We start from the raw sequence: 24218 nt of genomic DNA, 5'->3' as shown, positions 1-24218 counted from the left end.
CAGTTTATTATTAATTAAGCCTCTGTGTCTTTATTTTGGACTTAACAGCTACAGGACCAGGCAGGACAGAAACTTCTGTCTACAAAAGTTAAAATTTGGAATTGGCTGGACACGGTGGCATAAACCTGTAACCCCAACATACAAGGCCAGCCTGGGATACATATGTCCGAAGACAGTCTGGTTACAAAGCATGGCTTTTTTTTTTTTTCAAAAATGAAAAACAAACTAGAAGGAGGTTAAATTTCACTACTTTTGTTAATACTCAGTTATTATAGTTATGTATTACATTTAAAGATTATTGTTTATTCTTGGTTTATTTTTATTTTAACCTAAATAATAATATTTAGACTGAAGAAATTTTGGGGGTGGTGTTGTGTTTTATTCTGTTAATCTTACTTAATTTACAGATACCACTTTGCTCATTCATTCATTCAATAAATAGAGAATATTTTCTTGTACAGAATTATGTGGGAAATTCAGCAAACTCAAGAGTTTATTGACTGAAGTCTCTTGCTTTTAATGTACTAAAATATTATTAAATAGAATTTCTTCTTTTAACTAAATTATGTAGAAAGAAAGGAAGCTGTAACTGGTTTTATTATTCTACATATGGTCTTCCCCTAACATTAAAATCTTGCTTTGGTGATTTCCCCAAGCATTCAGAAAGAACAGAAACCTATTATGTGCTTCAAAATGCATGTAATTCATAAACACCGGAGTTGGTGTATACTGTAACAGGCTAAGAAAGACAAAATCCCATTCTTATTCAAAAACCCATGGGTTTCTGCTGACTGTACTCCATTTTCTGTCTTGAACAATGGATTTGAATGATGCCAAGAAATTCCATCTTCTACAGTATGTAGTATTTCCTTTCATATATGTAAGAAAGAATCATGTTCTATCTTTCTATAGGAAGGGATTAAAATTATTATTTAGACTAGATAAAGTGGGTTTTCCTGTGTGAGTTTTGGGAGTGTATAAAAAGAGAGGAAGAAAGACACACATGTACACACAGACACACAGACACACAGACACACACACACACACACACACACACACACACACACACACACCCATATGCACAGACTCTTCAATAATAGGTCATCCAGGACCAATTTTATTTTCTGTTCAAATGAAGGTCTGTAAAATTGTATAATTCGAATCAAGCGGGTTTTTTTTTTTTTTCAGAGTGAAAAAATCACATTTAAATCTTCTCATGAAAAATCTTCACCAAATTTAAAATTCATTTCAATCACTCTATTACTCTTTAAAATTATTCTTGACATTGGCATTTTATTTGCTTTTAGCTGACATTTCATCAAAATGAAATAGGGGCTGGAGAGATGGCTCAGTGGTTAAGGGCACAGGCTGCTGAGAACCCAGATTTGATTCCCATCATCTGCATGGCAGCTTACAACCTCCTATCCCTCCAGCTCTAGGGAATCCTGTGGCTCCTATGACACCAGGCACATGCATGGTATGCAGACAGATAGATATGCAAGTAAAACATCCATATACACAAATAAATTAATTAGAAAATTTTTAAATACAAATAATAAATAAGTCAAATGAGATGGCTGTGTATTTAAAAAAAAAAACAATGAAACACACACTTAAAAAAAAAAAAAGCAACTAATGGTTACATTGCTTATAAAGACATTCTAGCAACAACCAGATGAAAAGAGTCCCCATAAGACAATTTTCAGCATTTTGCAAATTTGTCAAATAAGTTACAGGCATATTTCTTTGCACAAATAGAAAAATTAGCTGTTTGGATTTGTAATTGCCCATCATAAACATAGGAGTAGAAATGACAATTGGAAATTAGTACTCTCAGTTGATAAGTAGCATAAATCACTTCTGAGAGTGACTGGAGGAGAAGCCAATACAAATTTCACTCCATTTTTTTATATATAGAAACAAAGGGAAATTTCCTTTGTGTTCTCTCAGTGCTTGCTGCAGTGAACTGACAAAGACAGACAAACACAAGAAAATGCAAATATTGACAACCACAAATGAGAGTTTTATAGGGGAGGAGGAAATGAGTGTATTGGAAGCTTGCAGGAGTAGAAAACAGGTGTTGGAGGGAAGGAGTGTGCCCCAAGGACATGAAAGGACAAGGATGGACCTGGGAAAGCTCAGGGCTTGCAGGTGAAGAAACAGAAAGTTTGGAAGGGTGAGAGGCAAAAATTCAGGGGAACAAAGGTTGCTGGTGCAGGCAATATCTCAGAGAATCCCCGAGAGAAACAGGCCATATCTGTATCTGGAGATTGGTCTCTTCCACTCTCTGGTTACAGATCCTGGGTGGTACTTTGGTGAGCTGCTTGGGGCAGGACTTCAAAACAGCTGTGTTCCCTCAGAAACGCACAATGGATGCTTTTCCATACATTGGGCCTTGGGTGCCTAAGATGATCAAGAGTCAGAAAGATATCTATGGTCATATATTATTTATTATCTAATAAAGCCACTGGAGATCAGAATGCAAAGCTAGCCACACTAGTTAGCCATAGAAGCTGGTCAGTGGTGGCACACACCTTTAATCCCAGGAGACAGAGGCAGATGGATCTCTGTGAGTTCAAGACCACCCAGGGCTACATGAGAGTGAATCAGTATAAAAGAATATCAGAGCTCATGCCTTTAACCCCAGCATACAAGGAAGAACCAAAGGATCTCATTTAACATTCAGTTTCCAGTCACAGGGAAGACAGGATCTCCATTTCAGCCTTGGTAGAAGTAAGAGCAAATTGCTGGCTACTTTGTTCTTTTGATCTTCAGCTTGAACTCCAATATTTGTCTCTGGGTTTATATTATTCATGTTACAGATATCTGTTCTCAGATTGATGCTGACATCAGCATGTCAATGTGCCACTCTTAAGGCTGTCCATTTTTCAAGCCCCCAACCTACAAGGTTACATCTTAAAATATAATTAAAATAACCTGGGATAAGTGATATGTTAAAGAGAAGGAGTTTGTTAATACATGTGGTCTGTAAGAAAGTACTAATTCATGGCCAACTAGTTAAATGCATTTACAATAGAAATAACATATGAAGGAGTAGAATTTTGATGCAAATATCCACAGTGGGAGGTAAGCATGGGCCTGTTTCTAGCCCATCTTCCAGTGCCCTGCTCAGAGTCTCCTGAGGCCTGGGGACTGTACAAGGGGAAACCCATCCCGACAGAACAGCCCATCCAGAGTCTGCCAACATCTGTACTAGTCCTGCCTCCACCAACGGGAAGAGGAGAGCCATCTGAGTACTGGACCTGCTTGCAACCATCAGAAGTCAACTTTGGTCCCTTAGCCACCAAGAGAGGGAGAAAACCAACCGGCACCCAGTTGAAGAAGGAATGGGAAGACAACAGTATAAGAACAAAGTCAACAACAGAAAGATCAACATGATGCCACCAGAACCTGCAAGCAACCTAGATGCCCCTCAACTGAAGAATGGATAAAGAAAATGTGGTACATTTACACAATGGAGTACTTAGTGGGAAAAAAAAATGGAATCTTGAAATTCACAGGCAAATGGATGGAACTAGAAGAAACCATCCTGAGTGAGGTAACCAAGTCACAAAATGACAAACAGGGTATATACTCACTCATATAAGGATTTTAGACATAGAGCAAAGGATTACCAGCCTACAATCCACACTGCCAGAGAAGCTAGGAAACAAGGAGGACCCTAAGAAAGACACACATAGTTCCCCAGAGAAAGGGAAAGGGACAAGATCTCCTGAGCTAATTGGGAGCATCGGAGGAGCGGAGAGGGAGTTAGGAGAAAGAGAAGGGAAGAAGAGGAGGGGAGAGGAAGACATGAGAGAGCAGGAAGATCTAGTCAGGGGAAGAATACAGCAGAGCAAGGAAAGAGATACCTTAACAGAGGGAGCCATTATAGGTTTAAAGAGAAATCTAGCACTAGGGAAATATCCAGAGATCTACAAGGATGATCCCAAGTAACAATCTAAGCAATTGTCAAGAGGCTACCTTAAATGCCCATCTCCAAAAATGAGATTGATGACTACCTTATATGTCATCCTAGAGCCTTAAGCCAGTAGCTGATGGAAGCATAAGCAGACACCCACAGCTAAACACTGAGCTGAACTCCTGGAATCCAGTTGCAGAGAGGGAGAAGTGATGAGCAAAGGGGTCAAGACCAGGCTGGAGAGACCCAGAGAAAGAGCTGACCTGAACTAGAGGGAGCTCCTGGACCCCAGACTGATAGCTGGGAAACCAGCCTAAGACTGTTCCAGACCCCCTAAACATGAGTGTTAGTTAGGAGCCCTGGGAAATCTATGGGGCCTCTTGTAGCGGATCAGTATTCATCGTATACGAATGGACTTTGGGAGCCCATTCAACATAGTGGGATACTTTCTCAGCCTAGACACTAGACACACAGGGGAGGCCTAGGCCTTGCTCCAAATGATGTGACAGACTTTTAAAGGTCACCATGGAATGCCTCACCTTCCCTGGGGAGCAGAAAGGGGATGGGATATAAGATTGGTAGGGGGCAGGGGAGGAGGGGAGAGAGAGGGACGTGGGATTGACATGTAAAACAAGCTTATTTCTAATTTAAATAAAAAACAAATTGAAAACAAAAAGAAAACACCCACAGAGTAAAATAAAGGTATTTTGGGATTGGATTTTAGGATTAGTATTGTCAGTTTTCTTCTTCGTCTTCTGTTGTATCTTTTTCTGTCTCTGGCAACGTGAACAATAGTCCTAATTAGAATGAAAGAGACAATTTTAGTAAGAATAACCTTCATTATAGGATTTTAGTTAATTGACCACATTTGGTATGCATTCTTCATATATTTTAGTGTGGTGTTTATGATTGGAAAGAACTGCATATCTGCATATACTGTAGTTGACACTACTAAAATTGGAAAGAAATATTGTACATTGCACAACCTACAGTTTGTGAAGGTTTCTAGAGAACTTTAACTTTCTACTTTTTTCAGACAAAATTGCACTAGGTAGCTAAAGCTGACCTTGGACTCACCTTCCTATCTTCTTGACTCTACTACCCAAATGCTGGGGGTGCAAGCACGTACCAACATGACTGCTAGGTCTTCACATTTGGGAGGGCAAAACATCATCTCCAAAGAAGTTGTTTCTTTGGTTCTAGATGAAAAGCAAAGTTAAATAAAGAAATATGAGAATGTGTTACATTGGATCATTGAATCTAGAAATACAATATGGGGTAAATTAGTAGTAGTAGTAGTAGTAATAGTAGTAGTAACTGTTGTTGTTTTTTTGTTTTGTTCTTTTGTTTTGTTTTGTTTACAAGACAGGGTCTCTCTATGTAGCCCTAGCTGTCCTGGAACTCACTTTGCAGTTCAGGCTGTTTTCAAACTCACAGAGATTCACCTGCCTCTGTCTCTTGAGTGCTGGGATTAAAGGCGTGTGCCACCACACCTGGCAGGAATCGATTTTTTAAAAATGTATTTTAATTATGACGTCTAACATTTCACTAGCAAGAATCGATACCCTGCCATTTCAAATATGTGGTGTCTTTTACTATCCACTCGAGACTTCAGATAATAAGTAGAATTCTGTGATCTTTCTGGTGAATCACATGCCTACATTTAACTGTCTGCCAGAAGCAGAAAATCGCAAAGGACTTTCTTCTTCAAGTACATTAGGACACACTGGGTAGTTTGAAGTGTTTCTCACTACTGTTAGGGTCAGTGGATTAGAACCTAAATTAGTGATGATTATAGTAAATGAGAAAACCTGGAAGTGTAGCTTAATAACAATACTCATTTAGCCTGCCTAAGGCAATAGGTTCAATCCCTGGCACTGCAAATAATGCATGTTGTGTGTATGAGTGAATGATAGGAAGGAAGGAAGGAAGGAAGGAAGGAAGGAAGGAAGGAAGGAAGGACAAATAATGTGAAGAGATAGGCATCTTCAATGTCTTTTAGTTCTAACCTGATGTTTCACCTTTAATCTTTGCATACAGAATGCCATTCACCTCAAAGCAAGGGGTGAATGATATATTTTTCAGGGTTATGTCTTCTCAGTACAAGAAGAAAGGAAATAATTTGATTATCATGTACTTTGCACATACAAGTAGTTAAACCAAGAAGAATTTTATTGCCTGGTGAGGTTAGCAAAGAATGCAGAAAAGTTGTAAGGGTGTTGTAAGGTTTCATTGGAGCCCGAAACTTCTCTTCCTGGGCACCTTTGAAACATACGTGAAAACAATGTTTCTTGGAGAAAAAAAAAAGCTATCCTCGTAATCATTCAGTTTAGTCTCCAAGTTAAACAAGTATCCAGAAAACTAGTTTGTAAAAATAAGGACAAATTAATAATGTGATTCACAGTCATAGTAAGACTAAAGCAGAAACAAAAACACAGGGAAAGTTCCTTCTGCCTCTACAAACTCGCAGGATATCCTATTAATGTCATGTTCTTTTTTAAAAAAACATTTTATTTATTTATTATGTATACAACATTCTGCTTCCATGTATATCTGCACACCAGAAGAGGGCACCAGATTTCATAATGGATGGTTGTGAGCCATGATGTGGTTGCTGGGAATTGAACTCAGGACCTCTGGAAGAGCAGTCAGTGCTCTTAACCTCTGAGCCATCTCTCCAGCCCCTAATGTTGTGTTCTAAGAAGCACTCATAGAAAAATCAAAGTTTTGTTTACAAATGTATAAAATCTGTCATGATAAATAGTTCAGGCTAATGGTCAATCTTGATTTCCCATAAATATATCTTGAGAGCAAATTATGTGTATTGTTTTATGAGTTTAAAAGAAAGAAAAACAACCCAAGGTTGAAAACCTACTATAGAGAAGAAAAATAATGTCATGTTCTTACCCTTGTCTTATTCAGGGCTGGCAGATTAGCAGGAGAAAGCATAATGAGTTGATTTGCTAAGACAGAGAAGGGCTGGGAAATATGTGCTCTGGAAACACTGTATTTTTATGCTCCTGTTTGATGGGAAAGAGTACTGTAGAAGTATGACTAGATAAGCAGGGTATACATCCAAACCCTAGTAACCTGGAGGAACTTAGCAGGGCTGATTTGTCCAGTTTGTTTTCCATCATCAGAAACAGGATGGTACCCCTGTGAACTGAAGGTATTGCAACCAAGTGAAATACATCACAGAACACTTAGCATATTTTCAGGAGAGAAAGCTAAGAGAAGGCTGGAGAGTAGGCCTCCTGGGCAATGACAATTTCTCCATTTCCTTTTGTTGAAAATAGCCAATCTATCAATATGCCTTGTTTGGAGGCAGCCTTTCATGTACTCTATCACTACAAAATAATGACAGTTACGCTGAGTTGTCACCCAAAGAAAACACCTTACTCTTTCACATCTCTAAATGTGCCTTTTGCTGGCAATATTAAGAATGCATGTCTATCTTGTTGATTTTCTCAAAGAACCAACTCTTCATTACATTGATTCTTTGTATTGTTTTCCTCGTTTCTACTTTATTTATTTCAGCCCTCAATTTGATTATTTCCTGGCATCTACTCCTCCAGGGTGCATTGGCTTCTTTGGGTTCTAGAGCTTTCAGTTGTGCTATTAATTCTCTAGTGTGACTATTCTCCAGTTTCTTCATGTGGGCACTTAGTGCTATGAACTTTCCTCTTAGCACTGTTTTCAAACTGTCCCATAAGTTTGGGTATGTTGTGTCCTCATTCTCATTGAATTCTAAGAAATCTTTAATCTCTTTTTTATTTCTTCCTTGACCCAGGAATGGTGCAATTGGGCATTATTCAATTTCCATGAGTTTGTAGGGTTTCTGCTATTTGTGTTGTTGCTGAATTCTAACTTTCAAGCATGGTATTCTGATGAGATACAGGGGGTTAATTTAATTTTTTGTACCTGTTGAGGTTTTCTATGTTGTCAAGTATGTGGTCAATTTTAGAGAATGTTCCATGTGGTGCTGAGAAGAAGGTATATTCTTTTGTGTTTGGATGCAGTGTTCTATAGATGTCTGTTAAACCCAATTGGGCCATTAGTTCCTTTGTTTCTTTGTTAAGTTTCTGTCTGCTGTTCCTGTCTAGTGGTGAGAGTGAGGTGTTGAAGTCTCTGAGTAACCCAATCACAAAAAGACAAAAATGGTATGCATTCACTCATATATGGATTTTAGATCTAGAGCAAAAAAGGTAGCAGCCTACAATCCACACCGCCAGAGAAGCTAGAAAACAAGGAGGACCCTAAAAGAGACATACATGGTCCCCTGGAGAAGGGGAAAGGGACAAGATCTCCTAAGATAATGGGGAGCATGGAGAGAGAGGAGAGGGAGTTACAAGAGAAGGGGAGAAAATTAGGGGAGAGGAGAACATGAGGGAACAGGAAGATCTAGTCAAGGGAAGAGTAGAGGAGAGCAAGAAAAAAAGATACCATCATAGAGGGAACCATTATAGGTTTAAAGAGAATTCTGGCACTAGGGAAATGTCCAGAGATCTACAAGGTTGACCCCAACTAACAATCTAAGCAATAGTCAAGAGGCTACCTTAAATGCTCTTCTCTGATAATGAGATTGGTGACTACCTTATATGCCATCCTACTGCCTTCATCCAGTAGCTGATGGAAGCAGAAGCAGACACCCACAGCTAAATACTGAGCTAAACTCTGGAATCCAGTTTCAGAGAGGGAGAATAGATGAACAAAGGTGTCAAGACCAAGCTGGAAAAACCCACAGAAACAGCTGATCTGAACAAGGGGTTGCTCATGGACCCCAGACTGATAGCTGGAAAACCAGCATAGGACTGTTCCAGACCCCCTGAAGGAGGAAGTCAGTTTGGAGGTCTGGACAATCTATGGGGCCACTGGTAGTGGATCAGTATTTACCCCTAGTACACAAATGAACTTTGGAAGCCCTCTCCACATAGAGGGATACTCTCCCAGCCTAGACACACAAAGGCTGGTCTAGGCCCTGCTCCAAATGATATGATAGTCTCTGAAGATCCCCCATGGAAGGCCTCATCTCCCTGGAGAGCAGAAAGGGTTTGGGATAGGGGGCCAGTGCGGGGCAGGGGAGGAGGGGAGGGAGGGGGAACTGAGATTGACATATAAAACAATCTTGTTTCTAATTTAAATAAAAAGAATGCATGTCTTTTTTAAATAACAGAAGATAAATATCATGAATCTGTGTATGCAGATGAATCCTTATGGTTGCAGACGAGTTCACATGAAAGGGTTTCTTCTAGTGTAGAAAAGCCATTCCTGGGAAGCTCCATGGTGTCCTCATGATGTTCTCAGCAGCTGGAATATGGCTCACCTTTCTGGCCACTATTCTTGTACATAAAGGTAAATTCTCCTAATCAAAAAATCCAGACAGCTTTGCCTTTTAAAACTAGCTTACCATAGTGTGAATGGTTTCAAGGATGTCAATTTACCTGAATTTAGCAAGGATAAAAATCAATGGCTTAGGCAGCACATCTGGCCTCCTTTCTTGATAGCTTGTCACAAGATCTGAAGTCCCAAATGAACTGTACAGGAGCAAGTAACAAAAGAGCAATTGCTACATTGGTATTGCAACATATTGACTTTTATGAAGGTAAGATACACTGAATAATATATGTTCAGTGTATATATTCAGAAATATATCATTTCATTGGTTTCCTTAAAAACACACTTTCCCCCACAAAAATCCCTCTGGGATTACTCCATGAGATGAAGCAAGTTAGCACAACCCTAACCCTAACCTAATCTGGGCTAATTGTACTATCAACTCTCTATTATATGTCAGAAGAAAAGCACTTTTGCTCTTCAATGTCCTGAAACCTTACAATGACTATCCATATGATAATATATTATACAAGACAAAAAGGTATACATTTTACTTTGTAAAAGTACTTTGTAAAAGTAAGAGTACTTTGTAAAAGTACTCTATGAAGAGAAACAGCATAATGACAATCACCAACATTAGGTCCAAATGAAACAAGGACCATGTTTTAGGATCTCACACTATCCCATGCTATATGAACTAGAAAATGAAGTCTTTGCCTGGTTGCAACTTCCTAAATGTGTGCTGCAACTAGATCACTTAATCATATTAAACAACAGTGGTTACCTACCCTCTCAGAGATGGAGACTACAATGGTATCACTGTTGGGAGTGTCTTGAATTTTCAGGTTTGAATTTCTTCTATGTTAGATATTCTCATTATTTTAATTATGGCTGTATGTTGAGCCATTTCCAATGTGGTGCTTAATCAGAGTTAGTTCTTTCAAATTAACTCAGAATGGATTCTAAGAAAATAAACCTACTGAACTAAGAAAGGGGAGAAATTACGTATATATTATTTCAGAATGTGATAGGCAATAGGAAAAGAATTCCCCTCTGTCAAATGTCTATTTTCTTTATCTGTTCTGTGCTTGTTCAGTGCACAAAGACTAACAAATAGAAGCCATATGGCCATAAATCTATTATCTATGGTATATTTTTTATTGTGATGATTCCGTACCATAACCAAAATGTCAGTCTAGTAAAATTGAGCTTGACTTTGTATACAAAGAGTACAATTTGTATTAAGGTTTTAAACATTTTCTAGGATTTTAAAAGTAAATTTATTAGAATATTGGTAGTTATAGTATTCTTTTCAACCCCAGAGAAATAAAAACTCTTTCTAACATGCCAAACAATAGCATCACAAGTACCCTATGCATTTCCCTCTCAGCTATGTCTGTCCGCTCCCTGCTTTGTTTAAGTTTGAACTGTGATGAAAAGTGATTTTAACATTTGACATCTGGGTGTGTTTCCTCTATAAATAGCAAAAATCTTGTAAATTATTCTGTTTAACTTTTCTGTTTGGACCACCAGGAATCTGGGGGAAAGTTACAATTCATCTTCAACTTAATGTTTAAGAAGACACAGGGTGTATATCCGTACCATTGCTTTGTATAGACAGCATAGCTGTCCTCCTGTGTTCTTCAGGACCTGAAATTTCTCTTTTAGAATTGCAAATGCTGCTTTTCCTCCTCCCTGTTGACTGCCATGAACTCTTGCCAGATGTCCAAGAACCTACTATGACTTCTATCTATGGTTTCATTTTTGTTATTTGTCTCTAATTTCTGGGCTATTCCCATGCTTTACCTTGCCCTCCCCCACCATCCACTGTGAACCACACAGACATAGACTGTCATTGCTAACAACTGCCCCTTGCTGGCACTTTGGAGGTTTTAGGCTCTAAAATTTTATAGAATTTTCCTATCCAGGCTTCATTTGAACACTGGAGTACACTGATCTCCAACACTACCAAACCTGACTCTCAGATTATGTGATATTGGCCTTCCTGACCAAAATGAGATTTACTGAACTTCATGCCTAAACTTAAAAGAAATATTCTTGCAACTAAGGGAAGTTACCATCAAGTCAGCCTTCCTGACTCCAGGGTTTTGGTTTCCAATTGGCAGAGAACAATCCACTCTCCTCTGTTTCATTCCCAGGCAGCTCCCAGCAGCTGGAAAGCCCTAAATGTGACTCTCCTGGTAAAATATACCCCTCCTAAATATGGAGCTGAACAACTATGTTCTTATTAATATATACTGCTTTAACAAGACAAAATGAGTAAGAGATGGACAAGAAAGAGAAGAGCAGTGAAATCAAACACAAGCTTGCAATCATGTCTATTTAATGAGTGAGCTCAAGAGAAGGAAACTGGAAATGCCGTAAGGATGAACACATGTGGACTTGTGTATGCATCCTCCACCCTCCCAAAGGCTCCTCATCACAGAATTACTCTCAATCCCAATGTGAAATCCACTCATTTGTTCCTGTCTTTAGATTGGCCCAAGGTACCTACCTGGTACCCACCTTGGTAGGCTGTGAGGCCCCAACAGTGGGCATTGGACAGGCCTATGGGATGCAGGGTGCTGGCTCTACCCAAAGTCTCTGCTTCTCAGTCTGCTGAGATGTTAGCAAGCTACAACACACAGAGAGAGCATGTTGATATGCTGCCAGTTCTTCTGTGACATGATACTGAGTCCAAACAAGCCCATCTTCCCTTAAGTTGCATGTTGTTGAGTGTTCTGTTGTTATGAGAACAGAAAAACATAGCTTTCACCCAAAGCAGTCTTCTACCTAGTAGATATATTAAAGTCTGATGCTTTTACTCCTTTCAGACCAGGACCTTAAGGCAGAACAGTCTTGCCAGACCACTTTGTGATTACGGTGACGGGCTTTCCTTAAACCAGTACATGCAAATTCTTGTAGGTAAAAGGCTATGGCTGTTATGCATTTGTGCCCATCATGATTTGTTTCCTTACAGCATCTTCATAGCTATATGAATTCTGAGTGGAGAACATGTAGAGTCATAGTGATTAAGCTCATGAGTCAGAGGGGAGAGTGTGGGATTCAGGGATGACACATGCTAAGGTCAAATGATGCATCAGGGATTTAAATATAAATACACCACCTCAGGCAACTTTCTTCATCACTCTGATCTTCAATTGGCATTTCATAGAGTAGATATAGCAATCATGTCCATTTAATGAGTGAGGAGCCAGTGAGTTAATAAAGAAAGCATTTAGCTCAGTACTTGTTACATAGCATGTGCTCAATAAATCTTAGTCTTTACTCCCAGTCACTAATGAGGACCAAGCTCTGGAAATATAGCCCAGTGGTAGAGAACTTCCCTAGCACCTGACTGAGTTTCACCTTAAACATGCAAAACACATATCAGCAAAAGGGACTAATTGTTAACAGTTCCTACTGCATCCTGTTACTGGTTGTCTTCCTCTTTATTCAGATTCTTCCTATTTACATTAATTGCTGAAATTAATATTTTTAAATTAAATGCTTTTTTTATTTCCCTTCTTGGTCTCATCTCTCTTTCCTATTGGGTAAAAAAAAAAGGACAAATTGTGTCACATTGACTTTCCTGCATATATCATAAACTTTGAAAACTCCATGCTTGTGCATAAACTGTGGCCTCTATTTAGATGGAATCAACACACACACACACACACACACACACACACACACACACACACACACACACACTTTTGTTCTTTTTAATTTGTTTCTCACTTTATTTCCTGACTCCCAACTTTTGCTAATGACTTCATCAAATGCAGTGCAATATCTGGTATTAAGCCTTGTCTCTTTTTCCCAAGACTCATTGTTGCTTCTGTAAAAGCATAATCAGATCTGAAGGGCCACATAACAGATTTGCTTTTGCTTTTGTTGTCTTTGGTGATGGGGGATTGATGTTTGAGACAGTTTTGCTAAGTAGCCCAACCTGGCTGCAAACAGATCATCCTGCTGCTTCATACAAGGGAACTCTTTGTGTGGCTGTCTGCTGATACACCAGGTTCACTGAAGATAGAAACTGCAACACCATTAATTCATTTCCCTGATGAATGTGGATTCCAGAACATGAAAATGACGCATATGGGATGCTCAATAAATACAATCTGAGTTCATTTTGTTTCTGCTTGCTACTACAGAGAAAGTAAAGTTTTTCATGAATTCATAAGATGTGACAATAAGGGACTTCAAGATACAAGAAGCACTATAAAGAAAATAAGAAAAGTAAATAATTCAGTAAAGTGTCCTACTCACAGGAACATTTTCATTTCTTCTTAGTTGATTTGTTTTAACAAAAAGGCTGGAATCATATTTCCCTAAAAGTCTTCTTTTGGGCTTCACCAAGTTTTACCAACAAGCACTACTTGTTATGACACCATGTAAATAATTCCCTGGCCACTCTTTACAACCACTTAGAATTTAATTAACAGCAGCATGTAGAGTGTAAAAATAAATTTTATGACAACTTTTTGCCCAAACCCATCATGAGTATCTAAGACAATTCTTAATTTTTTGAGTCAATGAACCTATCAATAGCTTTAAGAAATTCTACCATGATATAAAGTGAAAGATCATTTTTATTGAAAATATCTGTTGGCTCACAGGTGTAAATTATTGAATGTAAAATATAAAGGCATGAAATTGTTGCCAAGGACTACTAAACACAGTTTTACAAATAAACTAAAACTTACTATGTAAATAATTACATTAAAATTGTTACTCAGTATACATTGGGATAACAATAAAATGTGAACATGAAATTGGCAAAAGTATTACTGGGAGTCAATTTGCTAGAAATGACTAAGTTACAGGCTGATCTAATGCAAGCTTTGCCACCAGTCGGTTGTTATGATAGGAAGCCACAGGTGGGCATCTCCAACCACGGACTATTTCAGGAGGTGAAAGGGTCTTTCACAACTCAACATGTGAGTTACTTCGAAGCTCACAGTTGTTAGGAAATAGGTCTTAGTCTGAGATCTGATATCTAATTTAGTCTCAAATGTCTGAGTTTAAGCTTCTTAATACCTTCTCCAAAACTATACAAGCCTCTCCCTCATTGTTTCACTATTCAAAGTCGTTATTTTAAGAAAGCTGTTAAATTTATCACATTGAAATGATTCTGTGTAGCAAAAATATAACATGTAAAGGAGGAGACAGTCCCAAGAGCTCCACTACATTAGGAACAGAATTGGGTCAAGGGCAGAGGGCACCTTTAAAATAACCCTTGGCCCAAGCAGTGTTTCCCTGCTTAAATGGCATACCTGAATCTTTTAAAGAAAAGGATTAATAGAACTTGTTTTTAAATCCCACTTCTCAAGAGGATGATCTCTTTGAATCTAAGGCTAGCCTGTTCTACAAAGTTCTAGGTCAGCCAGCCAGGGATACACAGGGAGAGCTTGCCTCAAAGGAAGGAAGGATGGAATGAAGGAAAGAAGGAAGGTAGAAAGGAATGTAGGAAGGAAGGAAGGAAGGAAGGAAGGAAGGAAGGAAGGAAGGAAGGAAGGACTGAAATTGGTGTAACATGTGATCCCAATCCAATTATTGCTTCATCAATTATTGTTGATCAAGAAAATAAAAACTGAAATTTGTTTTCCTTTTTTGAAGATGTTGAAGAGAATTTCTAGTTTTATCATAAACTTCACCACCATGAAACTGGAGGAAAAGAATAAATGTTAGGCATCTTTATTAATATCAGACTTGGCAAGCAGAAGTTGAGGTACCTTACTATTGCTTACACTTTCTCTTCAACCTGCAATAGTTTGTCTATTACACAAGGTTGTGTTCACATACTATTACAATAGTTTGGCTTCCTTTTGGTGTAATAGCATCTTTTAAACATTAGGTCATATTACGTATTTTCTTATTAACGCGTTAAGAATTAAAGAACATCCAACTGCCAATTGTAACTCAAAAAGAGAAGTTGCTTTTGACTGGAAAAAGAATTCCACATGAACACATGCTAGGCCTGTGTGGAGGTTATTATTGTATCCTGTAGCAAAAGACCCCCAGATGTGTTTTCCAATGTAACAAATGTTAGATGTTCATTTTTTAGGAACCAGTATGGTTCTAGACAAACCTATAGCATGAATAGAATTTAAAATAAAATGACTGTGGATATGTGTGAAATAATTTTCTGCTATTTTTGAGGTTGTTTTTTTAAGGCTATTTTTAAATGCCTACACAGAGGAATTCAAATTCCAAAGAACATGTCTGATGAAGATCTGAAAATTGCATTTTGAAAACTACTCAACTAGTGGTTTTAATGGATTTTCTCTGATTCCTCAAATCCTACATACATCCAGTTCATGGACACTTTCTAAGGTGAGTAAGGAATTGTCAATAAGGTCATATCACAAGTGCATGCACTAAATGAAGTCACACAACAGATCAAAGTCATCGTCAACAACAGGCCATGCCATAATGCATTTCAGGTGGAATTTGCTGGTGGTGACCAGATGAGCCAAAGAAGCAGAAACACTTTTGTTCCTGTCTTCCATAGTCCACAACAGACTTACAGGGCCAACAGTTCCGAAGTTAGAGAAAATCACTGTTTTTATCTGCACACTTTAAGTCAGGAGATGGAAAAATCTCTGACAGCTGGGTTTATCATTTACAGGAGAAAATCCTGGTAACCTGGTCTACCTACAAACAGACCTCTAATCTATGATGACATGAATATAATTGGTTACAAAATACATTTGTAGATCTCCCAAATCTGGATTGCTACACAAATGACCTACGTACCTCCAATGTCATGGAAATCTGCCAGTAAATGTCATTGTGTTAATTTGGGAAGCTTCGTCTACTTAGAAATATTTATTTGTGTGATAAGTGTCATTTAGAAAGCCTAAACTAGCAGCTGCTTTATTAAACGTTCATGTCTGGCATCTCATTAATTTCTCACAGTGATGTCATGAGGTCAGTGTTGTAATCCCAGCCCCTGGATAAATAAATAGAGACTTAATAAGGTAAGTCACCCTCATCAGTTTCCACGATAGTCACTAGTGAATACTGAACTAGAGCATGAACTGCATGCTGTGTACCGTACGTAGTACACAGCATACTATCTATTCAAGTAGATGCTATCCTAATATACCCATAGAGAATATTTTTAAACCCAGTTAGGCAATCCCTTCCCCCATGCCATAGCCTTTCCCACATGACTGATGAGGTACCACTTTCCTATTGCTTGCTTCCTGCTTTGTCTTATTTCTCTGTACCTACATGTATGTCTTCCTTCACTCACAGGAGGCAAAGGAAAAAAATAAAAGCATGTCGGCCCCTCCAGTGACATGTGCAAGCATAATCAAGGTGCATATTAGGGCGGAAATAACCTAACATTTTAAGCAAACAGCTCACCAGCACATTTACAGAAGGTGAAAATGGGCTTCTCAGGAAGCGCAAAGGATGATAATGCAGTCCTGTGCTTTGAACAGTATCACTTGCTGAAAGTGATGCACAAGAACAAAGAGTGGCAATCAAGGCCGCATGGGACACTGTTTTTGTGACTGCAGGATGCATTTCTATCCTATCAAGTGACCAATCCTCCCACTTCTGCATGGGAATTCTCTGTGTAGGAAACATGAACTTGATACCCAATGGTATTTTCTAGACTGTTTCTCAGAGAGGGAAAGTATTTTTAGTTTATGAATATTTCTGGCAGAGGGGTTAGGAAGAGGGCTCAGTGGGTAAAGTGCTCACCTTTTGTGCAGGAGGACCGAAGTCTCACTATCTCCAGAGCCCACATAATAAAACCAGGCATGATGCTATGTCCTTGGAATGCCAGCAAGGACAGCGGGATTTCTAGATAGTCTGCTTGGCTAGCACCAAGGTAGTAGGAAACAGCTGTGGAACCACACCTGGGGTTGACCTCTGGCCTTCATAGGCATGTGTGCACACATGCATGTGCACGTGTACACACATGTTCCACATAGATACACATACATACGTAGCATGCACACAAATGAATATTTTCAGAGGGAAATGGGTGTTTGTTTTTTATTGTGCTGGAGATAGAACCCTCTGCCTCCTGAATTCTTGGTTAGTGCTTAAGTACTGAACAGCCCCTAACCCTTGAACTAATTTTCAGGTCTCTATTCTCCAATCACTTTATTTTTTTCATTCTTCTTCTACAGACAAACACATTTCTCTATGTAACTATGTCAAATTTAGAAGAAAAGATCAAATGAGTAATTGAATGATATTTTGACTCAGATACTAAAGTCAAATCTAGCAGGCAGATACCTATTATTATAAGCACCAAGAATTCGTAGTGCATATGATCATTTAGCTTGAATCAGTTATTGTTGGCAACCTTTGCACTGATGTGTAAGTGCTCAGCTCCTGGATACAGCAATTCAGTTGTTAAAAACACAGCAAAGACAGGTCAAGGAAAAGTTTTGCCTGTTTTAAGCACAGTGTTTTTACAACTTCATACATTTCCCTTTAAACTCACTAATCACTGTAATCGTGGCAATAAAAACTTTCAGCATCAAGGGGAATACGGAATACCTCCAGCATCACCTCCCTTTCTTCCTCCCTCCCACGTTTAGTAGCCAGAGTTACCACCCATTTAAATGAGTCACTTGTTTGGGGACACATATTTTATAATCTGCCTCAGTATATATTTATCTTAAATCAAGACATTAGCTCTTTGGAAAAACACTAAACACTACCCTGGATTCACAGTCAAACTAAACCAACACTGAATAAAAGAAACTGACTATCAAGCACTACCCTGGATCCATGGTCAAATTAACCAACACAGATTACAGAAATAGATTAGGTAGTACCTTTGTTCAAAACCTCAAAAGGAATAGTATGAACTAGTCTGTGAAAAACTGGAGATACAGCTCAGTGGTTAAAAGCACTTACTGCTCTTACAAAGTACCAGGTTTCAGTTCCCAGCACCCAGTAGCTACATCCATTCACAACCACTTGTAACTTGAGTTCCAGGGGATCCAACATTCTCTTTGAGCTTCCATGGGTACCACTGTACACATATGGTACAACAAACTCACACACACACACACACACACACACACACACACACACACACACACACACCTATGCATAAATTTGAACAATAAAACATTCTGTGCATCGATAGTGATGGCTTGAGCTAAACAGCAAATTAACAATGTGGTTTCATTCTTTTCAATAGAATCTTAATCAACAATTAGTGAATAAATAAATGACTAAAGATCTCATATTGCTTAAGTTCAAAAAATATATTTGGTTAGTTATTTGGTATTCATTCAAAACCAGTATTCAGCTCTTACTAGGCGGCATAGTATAGAGCCATAGAGCTATAAAACTGAGAAAAATAAATAAACAAGCAGATTGGAATAAAATAGGCCTCACTGGATATGTAAGCAGAAAGAGGTGCGGCCAGTGATAGTTCAGGCATGAGACACTAGATAATTCTTTCTAGAAGGTCAGACTTTGAAATGTGATCTGCCTGCTGCTAACAGGGTGAGGTCAGGAAGGGAGAGGTTGGCTGGATAGAAAAGTGTCACAGAAGCAAAGAGGATGGAGGGCGAGGAGCGGAGAGATGAGAGAACACCACTCTGGGACTATATAGCTGTAAAGCAGTAAAAGAAAAAATATTTTCACTCTTTTTTCTCTCTCAGTCAGCACAGACTCCCAAAGATCCATGGAGACAGCACGATCTACAAAACACATATACACACATACACACACCCCTTTACAGCCACAATCTCTCTTTCTTCCTAATTGACAAGAGTAGGATTATGGTATTTATTATTTTCTAAGGATGAGTTTAACATTTAAAAGATCCAAAGTTATTTTCCTAAGAATTAAAATGTCGGATGCTGAAGGCTGTTAAGTCTAAATTCTTTAATTCTTTTGCTAATGCATCTGTAAGATGAGCTATCCATCAAAATAACATTGTGGGGAAGCTTTGTCTGGTGTTAGAGTAATTTTATACTTGAATAATGCTCCCAGCTAGAACACTCTGCCTTTTCCAACAGCCATTGCATGATGTGTAAAGAATTAGAAAAAAAACCTAAGCAGGCGTCACTTCTTAATAGTGAAACCATATTCCCAGTACAATTAATTGTGCTATAGGTTATATTTAGATCATGTTGATTTTTACTGTGTATACGGAGCTGGAAATAATTTTAACGTTTGGATTATTCAGTAACTACTAACAGTCAGTGACAATATTATCAGATTAGCATTTTATCTCAAGGAAGCTAATATTTATTAATATGCATGAGATTATATCAAGTTTTAAATGATTAATCCTTCTAAAAGTTTTATAGAAAACATTGCAAAATAATTCATAATGAAAACAAAAACATTTCATAAAGTTTAAAACTACATGTCACAATTCAAAAGCTTAGTGGGCCAGCTGCTGGAATTTTATTCCTGGTAGTCACTGGCTGGGTGTAAATCAGGTGTGTGCTGCGATCAGGCAGTGCATCCCCCTATATCTTTTTCTTTCCTCTAGCACTGACACCTTAATCTCTTTCTGGAACCCTCACTTTGTGGCTTCTAGCCAGGGCCTGATGCCAGGGCACACAAATTTCTCTGTGGGACAATTTGCAAGGTAAGCCCCAGAGTCATTCTCAAGCCTTTCATTTGTCACAATTGCTATCATAGCACCATAGACATCTGGATTAAGGTTGCTTGGAGAGATCACATGTTAAAACTGCCTCCCACTACCACCACCACTACTCAGGAGGAACAAGCAGAGGGGTATCTGCTGTTGCTGAATATGGCCATGGGCCACTAAAGCTTAATTCAAATTGTTTCTATAATATCTAAAAGCGAGCAGCCATTGGCTCATCACAAAGTAACATAAAGCTTTATAAGTATTCATTCATTCAACAAATAAGGAAAGATTTCACTCTAACAAACTCAGCATTTCCTTTTGAAGAACAATGTTTTTATTTTAAAAAATTGGAAACAAATAGTTTTACCTTCAAAGGAGAGGCGAGTCTTTCCTTCCTTTGAGTTCTTTGCTACTATTGTCATTTCTATGCACACATTTCCCATATGCCAAACCCCCATAGCCGAGGAAAATAAGAGACTCATAATGGCCATTATGCAAATGTTTAAGAGAAACTCTTTCTTCACAAATACTATGTTCATGCTTCTCTATACTCAATCAATGACTCCAAGTGCAAAGGTTCCTGATCCTTGCTAACCCAGTCTCTTTCTAGTCCTAGAAAAGGCTGTCCTTTTCAATGTTGTTCACATAATTGTGCTCATTCTCTCTCTCTCTCTCTCTCTCTCTCTCTCCTCTCTTCTCTCTCTCTTCTCTCTCTCTTGTGGTGTGTGTGTGTGTTTGCTGTCTGTCTCTGTATCTATCTATCTATCTATCTATCTATCTATATCTTTGTGAGTGTGTGTGTGTGTGTGTGTGTGTGTGTGTGTGTATGTATGTATGTGTTGCTAAGGACCCACCCCAGTACCTTGTACCCAGGCTTGTAGTCCACCACTTATCTATATCCTCAGTATAGTAGACATTTTCTTTGTAATATTGACTTTGTTGTGACTGACTGGATGTCCATCCACTGATGGACAAGAAAAATGGGGTAAATATGTACAGTGGAATTTTTCTCAACAAATAAAAATGAAATTATAAAATTTGTAGGCAAATAAATGTAGCTGGAACTAATAATCCTGAGTAAATTAACCCAGACCCAGAAAGACAAACATCATGTATTTCTCTTTCATATGTGGGGCCTAGCTTTACAACTACATATGTTTAAACTGGACTACCCATAAAAGTGGGGAAACTAGAATGTGTTCAGGGCAAGCGCAAGGGGGTTGGAATAGAAAACAGGTTGGTATGAAGGACAAAGTGGGAATAATGGGGCACAGTGAGAATTAAGTGGGTGAGGAATGGGAGCACAAGATACAGGATGGAGAATGATAAAGATAACTAATACTACAGCCCTTTGGAAAATCTACATGGAAACCAGTTTTTGTAGATGCCTCCTACAAAATATGCTATAACCTGCATGTGTAAAAAGTATTAGAGATAGTATATACAAGCAATATTGCTTCACCGAGATGAGGTCATCAAAATAAAAATCAAGTCCTAGGTTACTTCACTCTAAATATTTAAACAGTGAGATCCCTTAGGCCCCCAAAACAATATCATCAGTATATTTGGTTACCCACCAGAGCTTGATGGAAAGACCATACTGCTGAAGACACCACATACTCAATTCATAGAATAGGAAGAAATTAAGTTGGTACTGACCTGAAAGCTTCACCTCCACCTGTTATTTTTCATAATGCCAGGAGGTACTTGTGTGCTACTGGTTTTCAAATCCTACCCAGCTGTGAATCCTGCCAACTACAATAATAACTGGCTTGAAAAGATATATTCACTAGTACAATACTGGCACAAACGTGTAGGGTGTAATCAACCACTTTCTTATTGGATTTAACAACAACTCCCTAACATGGAATTCATGCATGATACTGTGAACTGGACCAAGAACCTGTGGCTGGGTATGTCATAGGCCCTAGGGAAGAACTTGCTACTATTGTACAGATGAATTAACATAGTATTAAAATTTACCCTAAACATTTAACCTCATACCCATAGATTATTGCAGCTTTCAGCCTTCATCAGAAAAGCTGCTTATTGCAGTAGAGAGTGATTATTACAGACACGTGTAACTTGATCAGTGCAGAGAAAAAGAAACAGTGTAGTTTTCAGCCCTAAAAAGGACATCCATCGTAGGCTCTCTCTTCTCCAGGCTCAGAGCTCATTGCAGAATGAGCCAGGCAGAAACATAGTAAGAGCCAGAGGTTGTAGAAGATTGCAGCAAACCTGGTGTCCAGTCATGGCAGGACCATTGCACACATGAACACCTAATGCCCAGTGTCGTTGACTCTGTACCTCAGGCCAGCATGGCTAGGGGGAATATAGCAATTTCTTCTGAAATAAAGTATTCTTCCTTATAGAAAAGGTTCTTCAGACACAAGATGTCCTTAAAAGAGATGAAATACATTACAGGGAAGAAAAACAACTCAGACACTTCAGGAAGTCCCCCAAAATGGCCAGATACACAAGGCCCCTCCCTTCTCAAGCATATGTAAGCAACACTACTTAGAGACATTCTCTGACAAACTGAGCTATCTGGAAGAGCTTCAGACAAATCAAAGAATCTGCAAAAGATGCTCCTGTAAGACTGGTGGTATCCATATTTTAGTCTATCATTGGTTCCCTATCTGGGAGTAAGAACGCATTTGTTTATGTTCACATCTTCCCAGGAGCATTGTCACGCAACACAGAATTAATGAAGTCCCATCCCTGGGAGCTATTTAAAATTGAAGGCTACTGAGGTTGGAAAAGCTAGTTTACTCAGGATTCAGACTATAGTAAACTGCCCGTGTTCCAGTGGACAGACCTATACTGATGCATATTCTGGGAGCACTAGGTAATCTCAGTGGGTTAAAAAAAAAAAAAAAAAAAAAAAAAAAAAAAAGGTAAGAAGGAAAACTGGTAAGTGGCCTGAGAAGAGTTAAGAAAAAGAATGGGGGAATGGATGTGTTCCATACACATAGTTATGTATGGTATTCTCAAGCAATGGTTTTTTAGCCAGGTTTATTTTTTAATATTAAAACTTATATTTTCATCTTTTCCTATTAACTTCTGTTTATTGGATTATTAACAAACAATACAAGAGCTCTACTCCTAAAAATATTTAATATTTACTCAGAGGTGAGTACATAAGTATAGTTTATTTTTAAAATCATGAGTTTATATAAAAACATAGATCTTTATATTCAAGGTTTCTTGTTATTATATCACTGTATTAGTTTTTAATCTCAGTTTTTTCTTCTTGTTTTGATTCTTGTTAAATCTGTCATATTCTGAAAGATTGAAAATGTGTTAATTGAAAAAAACATGGATAATGAGAATTAGCATGGGTTCATTTACATTACACATGTACATGTGTATATTGTATGTAAAGACACAAAACTGTAGTCATCAAACAAAATAGTATATTTCTCTAGGGAGCAGGACAGCAATTGATCTCTCTTAGGATAAACACATTCATTGAGTTAAATGAATGAACACTGCACCTTGTATGAGTGAGGTGGAGAATCATGGGTCTCCCTAAGATGAGGAATCTGCCTTACCATTCTCCCTGGTGAACTGTCTCATTCATGACCACTGAACTGTCAGTCTTTGAAATCTCAAGTTGTTTTTTGTTATGCTTTGTTTTTTGCGGATTTTTTTAACTTGAATTAGAAACAAGATTGTTTTTACATGTCAATCCCAGTTCCCGCTCCCTCCCCTCCTCCTCTACTATCCCCTCCAACTAAAACCCTACCTATCATATATGCTTTCTGCTCCCCAGGGAGGGTGAGGCCTTCCATAGGGTGTCATCAGAGTCTATCATATCCTTTGGGTTAGGGCCTAGGCCCAGCCCCATGTGTCTTGTCTCTGAGAGCATCTCTCTATGTGGAAAAAACTCAAACTTTTAACCCTTATGAAAATTTCTTAAGGGATTGTGATAGTTTGAATGTAATTGGCCCCCATAATCTCATAGGGGATGTCACTATTAGGAGGTATGGTTTTTTGGAGTGGATATGGCCTCGTTGGAGGAAATGTGTCACTGTGGGGGTGGGCTTTGAGGTTTCTTATGTATAGGATACTGTCCAGTGTCTCAGTCAACTTCCCATTGCCTGCAAGATGTAAGACTCTCAGCTAATTCTCCAGCACCAAGTCTTCCAGCACACCACCATGCTGCCTGCCATGATATTAATAGACTGAACCTCTAAAATTTTAAGTGAGTCACCTCAATTAAATGTTTTCATCTATAAGAGTTGTCATGGTCATCGTGTCTCTTCACAGCAATTAAACACCAAACTAAGACAGGAAAAAATTGTTAATATCTACAAATAATTTTATATGCCTATCTTGCATTTATTTGAAGAGATGATA

At 38.4% G+C, this 24218-nt stretch overlaps 1 long non-coding RNA gene across 1 annotated transcript; it reads right to left on the bottom strand.

The window, feature by feature from the left end:
* Positions 1–4612: 4612 nt before the first annotated feature.
* On the bottom strand, positions 4613–12190 carry LOC118239738. Its single transcript, XR_004772594.1, has 4 exons — positions 11772–12190; positions 9364–9456; positions 5000–5121; positions 4613–4719 (listed from the first exon to the last, which is right to left on the bottom strand). It is a non-coding gene; the product is annotated as an uncharacterized LOC118239738 (long non-coding RNA).
* Between the last annotated feature and the right edge of the window lie 12028 nt (positions 12191–24218).

Source organism: Cricetulus griseus, assembly GCF_003668045.3.
Source record: "Cricetulus griseus strain 17A/GY chromosome 1 unlocalized genomic scaffold, alternate assembly CriGri-PICRH-1.0 chr1_1, whole genome shotgun sequence".
In the NCBI taxonomy this organism is placed as follows: Eukaryota; Metazoa; Chordata; class Mammalia; order Rodentia; family Cricetidae; genus Cricetulus; species Cricetulus griseus.
The sequence above is the reverse complement of the archived record's forward strand: the minus strand, read 5'-3'. Positions and strand labels throughout refer to the sequence as shown.